This window comes from Hyalella azteca, unplaced genomic scaffold (assembly GCF_000764305.2).
Source record: "Hyalella azteca isolate HAZT.00-mixed unplaced genomic scaffold, Hazt_2.0.2 contig7830, whole genome shotgun sequence".
NCBI lineage: Eukaryota > Metazoa > Arthropoda > Malacostraca > Amphipoda > Hyalellidae > Hyalella > Hyalella azteca.
The window spans coordinates 20,982-28,962 of record NW_025937944.1 but is presented as its reverse complement, the minus strand read 5'-3'; the positions used below and the strand labels follow the sequence as shown (position 1 = coordinate 28,962).

The 7,981-nt window shown below is 38.2% G+C and overlaps 1 long non-coding RNA gene across 1 annotated transcript; it reads left to right on the top strand.

Annotated features, from left to right (window-relative positions):
• Positions 1–891: 891 nt before the first annotated feature.
• On the top strand, positions 892–3,457 carry LOC108674628. Its single transcript, XR_001931052.2, has 3 exons — positions 892–1,100; positions 1,511–1,602; positions 2,050–3,457. It is a non-coding gene; the product is annotated as an uncharacterized LOC108674628 (long non-coding RNA).
• The last annotated feature ends 4,524 nt before the right edge of the window (positions 3,458–7,981 follow it).

The window sequence follows — 7,981 nt, the reverse complement described above, 5'->3', positions numbered from 1 at the left end:
ACTTTCTTATGGGAACTTTCGGAACTTTCCTAAAGTGAAGTTTAGAATTTCAGCCAAACTGTTATTGTGTAGGTAATGTCTTTGGTGAAAAATAATTTGCATTCTTGTTTTTTGCTCCCTTTTCCAGGATTCCCTTCAGTTGGGAAGTCTACTCTGCTGAGTAACTTGGCTGGGGTTTACTCTGAAGTTGCTGCTTATGAGTTTACAACTCTTACTACTGTGCCTGGCAGCATCAAGTTCAAGGGGGCCAAAATACAGGTAAATATGCAGGCTGGACTGAACTTTGACTTGAATTTATTATCCAACAAATAATGCAATATTATGAAGTACTTGTATATTTTCTACGTCAGTAGAGTGACGCAGGAAACATTTATTACTAATTGTTTCTTGAAACATAAAAAAGTGCTAATTATTTTCTTCCATTAATTTATTCATTTATTTGGTTTTTATTCCAAATATAATTTTTTTAACTCTCACTTTGTAATTAGAGTGAAACTATTAGCTATAGTGGATACTTTGGTGTATTCTAAAATATATATACGTGTACTAAAATGTGAACAATTAAAGTTAGCAAGTAGATTTTACAACATTTTATTCATCTGTGTTTTAATTGCATTTCTCTTTAGAGCATGAAACAAATTTAATTTCTTTCATATAGTGCGCCGCATAATAAATTTCCTCTGTGTTCACTCCTACTAATCTGTATTAAAATGCCACCCCTACTGTGCAGCTCTTGGATCTTTCTGGCATCATTGAGGGCGCCAAAGATGGCAAATTCTGTGACCTTTGCACCATTTAGAACTGAATGCTACTTCTACTGTGCAGCTGCTGGATCTTCCTGGCATCATTGAGGGCGCTAAAGATGGCAAATTCTATGATCTTTGCACCATTTAGAACTAAATGCCACTTCTACTGTGCAGCTGCTGGATCTTCCTGGCATCATTGAGGGCGCTAAAGATGGCAAGGGTAGAGGCAAGCAGGTCATTGCCGTGGCCCGCACGTGTTCCCTCATCTTCATTGTCCTGGACGTGCTCAAGCCCCTGCAGCACAAGCGGCTCATTGAACATGAACTGGAAGGTTTTGGCATGCGACTCAACAAGGTTCTACTCTAAAATGTTCTTTATTTTGACGTGACTTGATCATCATCTTTTTATTTATAATGTATGAGAGAAGCAGCAAAGAATAAAAAATTTTGTTGAGAAAAAGCTGCTACTTCAAAGTCATTTTTAGTTTTTAGGGAAAACAGCAGCAAAGTTAAAATTTTTTTTTTGCTTGACTTCAATACTTTGCTCTAGATAGGATATCATATATTTTTATATTATAGAAATTGTTCCAAATAATGTTTTGGTAAGCATCTAGAGCAGAATGTTTTGGTCATGAATTTTTATTTAATGTGCCTTCGTCTTTCCTGAAAGCCCGATCACCTGTGGCATTTTTTTACATTTCTTTGTTAGCAGGCAGCAGCTTTATGTAGTAATGTCCAAAGTTACATTAAATTAATCTCGGACAGAGCCCTCCTGACATCACCTTCAGAAGAAAAAAGGAGGCGTGAACCTCAACGCTGTTGTCGCTCAGTCTGAACTTGACGCCGAGCTTGTCAAGGTCAGTTTTGAGTTTGTCACAAAATTTAATGAATTATTTGTAATGCATTTATTTGACGTTTCATGTTGCCATTAAGAATTTATTGCTTTTAATGGAGCTGAGAAAATTTTAAACTGCTTGTGGTGGTGTAGTTTTAGAAGAGCATAATACTCTACCTCTGATTTGCATTGATTTGTTTTAGTTAAAAGCGCAAAAATTGTGATTACGCGAGTAAAAAAAATGCTGCACTGCAGTGTAGATAGTTCATTCTGATCAAGGAATTCTGTAGAATGAAATATTTTTTAAGCCTAATAGCTTGAATTATAGGTGCACCACTTCAATTTTTTCAAAAGTTTGCTTCAAACAATGCTGCAGCTTGTAGCATAAATGATGTTTTAGCTATTAAAAGCTAATAGGTATGTAATAATACTGACTGATACTAACATGTAATAATTGTGTTGTGTTCAGATACTTTGAGCGGAATACAAGATCCACAATGCGGACGTTATTCTGCGCTACGATGCCACCGCTGACGACCTCATCGATGTTATTGAAGGCAACCGCGTCTACGTGCCTTGCCTCTACATCCTCAACAAGATAGGCATGTCTTACATGTTCCTTTAGTCTACGTGCCTTGCCTCTACATCCTCAACAAGATAGGCATGTCTGACATGTTCCTTTAGTCTACGTGCCTTGCCTCTACATCCTCAACAAGATAGGCATGTCTGACATGTTCCTTTAGTCTAGATGCCTTGCCTCTACATCCTCAACAAGATAGGCATGTCTTACATGTTCCTTTAGTCTACGTGCCTTGCCTCTACATCCTCAACAAGATAGGCATGTCTTACATGTTCCTTTAGTCTACATACTTTGCCTCTACATAACAAGATAGGCATGTCTCACATGTTCCTTTAGTTCTTTTAGTTCAAGTGAATTGTTGAGCTTTTTTATTTTAGTTCGAGAGATGTGCATTAAATTGCTTGAACACTTTAGAAGTTAGGGAGAATACAAGAAATTGGCCCTTAAAATGTTCATATAGCTTTTCTAAGATGGATTGCTGTGTTTGATTGCTTAGAATAATTGAACTCTGTGATTCAATTTTGCAAACTCTATCAATGTTCAGCAAAGAATATCAATTATTATGTGCTTCAAATACGTAACCCTTCAACTGTACCTACTTTTAAAGATTCCAGATTGTCATTGTATAATGTATATGCACAGAAAATGATTAATCATCGTATAATGTATATGTGCAGAACATGATGATCATCGTATCCCCTCAGGGGGGACTTCTGACGCTTGTCTGTGCGCGTCAGAAGTCCCGCTGCCTCCAACTCATTAGCCTGCCTCGCTGCCTCCAACTCATTAGCCTGCCTCGCTGCCTCCAACTCATTAGCCTGCCTCGCTGTCTGCCTCTAACTCATTACCCTGCTTTGCTTATTCTCACTCATTAACTTCACTGATCATCCTAGCTCATTAACTTGGTCTGAACACCCTACCTCAGTAACCTTGTCATAACAGCCTACTTAAAACCTGAATTAGACAGTAATTGTTCAAATTTAGTCATATTACCAATATAGTTATAGTTCAATATTGTGATGTCAATGTGTGATGTGTATGGTGCAGCAAATTTTGTGAAGCTGTACGTATGGCTTAGAAAATAGCCATATGAAATAGTATATGGTGCATGAAATATAAATAAATCTAGAGTGCATTTAGTGTGAAGGGTGTAGAAAAAAAGTATATATATATGAAATTGTATATATGGTGCATAAGATATATACAAATCTATCTTGCATATAGTAGCGTATATGGTGTGTTGGAACCCCCTCCGTGGGTCGTGGGTCCCCTTTTTCCCCTCACTTTGGCCCTTCTCACAGCCTGTCTCTTATACACATCCCCACTACCCCGTCCCCCCCACTACCCCGTCCCGGCAAACGGAACCTGACAAGAATTTCNCGAGTACGAATGCAATCAAATGGACAGAGAACAACAGTATAGAGATAAGAAGTTACTGTCGGGAATGCGGGCTGCTGCTGCAGGTTGCGCATCAAGCATCAGACTCGCACAGCGAGCTCTAGCGCATCTCTTGAAAGAGAAAGTGGACGTGAAGCTCCAAGAGATGGTAACTAATTTCAGAATACACTCGACATCTGTTAAATGTTACAAGTATGACTCGTACAGGTACAAACATGAGCACGTTTATTATTATTATAGTTACAAACTTGAACATTTTTATTATTATAGGTACAAACATGAACGCTTTATAAAATTATTTTAGGCGGATGTCGGCCTCACGTCACGCCATGACTATTAGTCTAAAGTAAAAAGAAGCAGAGATAACGGTGTATTTGTCCTCTAGATTGCACGTTAAAAGATATTTTGTGTCCACAAATTCCGGGAAGTGGTCAGAAGATGATGTGTAGTGAATAAACAAGTTGGAACTCGTAAGAATTTGAACGGAATTTTTTTAACTAACATTCCTTGAAAAAATTGCTGAAGCAAAACCACCTAGAATAAAATTGAAGCCAAAAGTCTTTTTGGCCGTCAATTGTGACGCCCTAACATTGTTACCAACTATGGACGTAACCCCGGCACTGATCAGTTCAGTTATTTATGCATTAGTTACACAGAACCACCATTATTCCGACTGTCGTATGCATCAGTGGTAGATTGCTAAGGCCGGTCGTCGACTGCGACATCCAAAACCCGTTTCTATGTTAAACTGTGCCAATGAGTTATAATTCTATATGATGAAAGGAAATTTTATCTCAATATTTCATATTGATAAGAGTTCTCTTCATATACTCAAACAGATAATCAATATTTATAAAATGAGACTTTTGAAATGGATTATCACTAAATAAAAATATAAGCGGCAAGTGACGAGGTAAAAATTTAATGGAAATAAGCTCAAAGTTTATCCAAATTTACAATATTTTTTCATTGATTCAATGTAATAAACGGTTATAAATTTGACCCTACCATAACACGTACGAATAGGAACGGAGCAAAATGTGCCTAATAAAAGTATGTGAGGCGAAGGACTCGACCAGGCATCATCACATGAAGCCTATGCAACATCACGTCAACGAGCACCGACCAAGAAGGCTCGCACCTCGGCTTTATTCACACTCACGAGTCCGGCTGTTTTGGTTCATCTTGAACTGCTTCTCTCCTGAAACCTGCACCACAATTCGTTAGCCCCAAATAACACCAATTCAAGAAACATTATACATTATGACGTTAATATAGTAAGAAATTCTATATGGTTGAAAATTTTGAGGTGTAATTGACACCTAAGTTTCAAGACAACAGCGTATGTCAATGTTTTGTAGAAAATACATTTAAATTTGTTTATTTAAATTTCGTAGCATCAAATGAAACGCTCAGCGAACATCACAGGCTCAAAATTCGAACACAGTAGCTATCACAATTGCAACATAATTATAAAAATGCAACAGGTTGGAGGAAATAAAACTTTTGAACAAAGGTTATAACTTTCAAGTTCCCACCCAAGCTTCAAGCTTTCGCAAGTTTGACGCCTGCAACAGAAAGAACGATGTTTTTTTTACAACTTCACAGAACAGGGAGAGACAATGCGCCTACAGAGCAAATTTTAGAGCTCTCACGTCCCTTGTACAGGTCATGTGCGTACCACCGAATACAACGACGATCTCAAGACCGCAATCACACGGAACGTCGGTGAAAGCCTATCGGGTGACACAACTAATTCAGTGTTACTCTTCCCGCAAGATATTTGGTGTAGACTAAGCTTGATGCCGGCGTTACGCTGGACCTGGGGCCATACTTTCAAAACTCGCTAAGTAAACGTAAGCATTACGCTCTATTTTCTTGTCTATGATTGGTGGATTTTGCTCAAAAGGCCGTCAATGATTGGCTGATGAACTTACGATCTCTTAACTTTTTCTGAAAGTATAGGCACAGGAGTTAATCCAGACGAAGAAGGAAAGGAGGTCTCGTTATACTATAGATCCAAAACTAATCTACTATTTCGGTAATATGGATGCTTATGCATGCAGAAGTCAATTGAATACTGTCAGCGACGCTAGCGCCTATGCATCACAACAAAGAAATAGCATTCCTTCAGTAAGGCATATTTTTTAAAGGCATTCGACATCATAATTCCATAGGAATTATGATGTCGGAAACAACGAAGTTTCAATAAATAATGCCGTTCCAGTTGAGATCTAGAGTGCGGTACAATACAAAACAACTGCATTTTTTTCTTCGTTTACATAATATACAAGAATTTAAATGCATTTCGAGGCCTTGAATATTATAACATGTCTAATGTTACATTAACTGACAATTAAATGATCAACTAATCTACCAACTTGAATCAATGGTCATATATAGGACGCACCTAGACACTTCATAGGTACAAAAATATCTCTGAACGTAAATGCGTCGAAAGAATAAAAACGGAAGAGCCGGCCGGAAGTAGCGCGATATCTCGGCGCCGTTCACGCATCGCAGCCTCCCAGCAGAGACGGTCGGCGCAACTTCTTACCAAAAGAACTAAAAGTAAATTTATTTACACTGGTAACGCACAAAACGATGACTAGGCAAGAAGTGGCTTTTGAGAAAACTGCATCACGCAGCGAGGCTTTCAGCGATTTCACCGAAAAAGCAGGTGCAGTCGTTTCAGCTGAATGGCATTTCGGTCAAGACATGGCGAACAAGAGCAGAGTTAATTACTTCTGAGTAATTCACACGTAAAAGACATCACGAACTAGAAGCACCACAAGCCATACTGAATCAATTACGAAACAGGTTCTACAGGGCACATCAAAGCCCTACATAGATTTTTGAACAGTACACATAAGAAGCTCATAAAGTTATGGATTACATTACCGTATAACAGCTTGAGACATACTCTCGATAGAACATTGAGTGTATGTAGTTCCTATTTACTAATGTTGAACGATTATTAAGCACGTATCCCCGCTGTGTGATGTGCTGGTTTTATGCCAGTACAAAAGCTGGTTTTACACCAGTACATGAGCTAATTTTACACCATGCAAACCATTCTTACAAACCAGCACGTTTGTCACCTCGGACAAAGAGATTGTTAATTGTGAGGAAAGCTTTACATAGCACAGAAAGCACTGTGCTATTCAATTTATTCAAAGGACTTGAGGTCGACGACACGCATTATCACGAACACTTGCGTTCACTTGTCTCAATTACGACGAAATTAGGAAATTTTATTGAAGAACTTAGACTTGTAATCATTTTGACAAAACCGTAAAAATTAATAAAATGACAGAATTGAATTTACCTAGCAATTATATTAGACAGAATGGGAGTAGAATACAATGATCAATGCAGCCGCGACGCGGGCACTTACAAGTACTGAACGAAACGCCGCATTTTGGAAAACGATCATCATGATTAAATACTGCGTTACGACTATTATATAATTCTATACATATTGCGTTCGTTAAGACTATTATATAATTCTTTAAAAAATTACAGTCCCGAGATTGTCGAGCTGTTCACACGAGTTGAGGCCTCTAGAGACACCACTAGCCAGTGTGAACAGCTGTGGTCTGTGTCGAGAGAATGCATTTTACTTTCTGAACTATTCAGTATTTGAATATTCATTCTCAGGGTACGCTTAGGATTATACACCCTGATAAGATCGCACAGCCTTTTTTTCCGGATATCTATTTTCAGTAGAGGGGATAGCACACATAGACTACGTTCATACCTACATGTTGAACTGTTTAACATTACAAGCGGAAGAAACGAAAAATTCAAGATTCGGTGTAAATTCCACCACTGCAGAACACCTGCAGGGATGGTGCGCTATATATATATAATAACATTTTATATAATATAATATATAATATAATAACATTTATACGTAGGACAGGAATTTGCCGCTTCATCTGCAAGTTGCGCGTGAGAACGTTAACATTTTTCTCATGAAATTTGAATTCAGTAACTCAATTGCAGGAATATTAATAATAGAGCACAGTGTGTGCGTGTGAAATACGTTCACATCACAGCAAGTGACGCCGAAACGCATTCAATTGCATGGAATTTTATACGAACATGAATATAAAGAAAATTCGCATATAAAGAAGAGCTGGAGATTCTATCATTATATTAGCTTAAGAAGTTTCGATAATTAAACAGGCGAGGATACGTTTCAACATTGCAGTGTATACTGACAAATAATGGCATTTAAGTAGTCTATCAACATTAGTTCAATACTTATTAAAAGGTCGTAAACGGTCGCCGTGGTTACGTAGAGGAGCCAACGCCGTGGCTACGTTGAAAGGACGGAAGAAGTCCCGCGAACTACACTTTCATTTTACTGTACGAGAAATGAGAGGACTTTCTTCAGCAGCCTGTGCACTCGCGCACC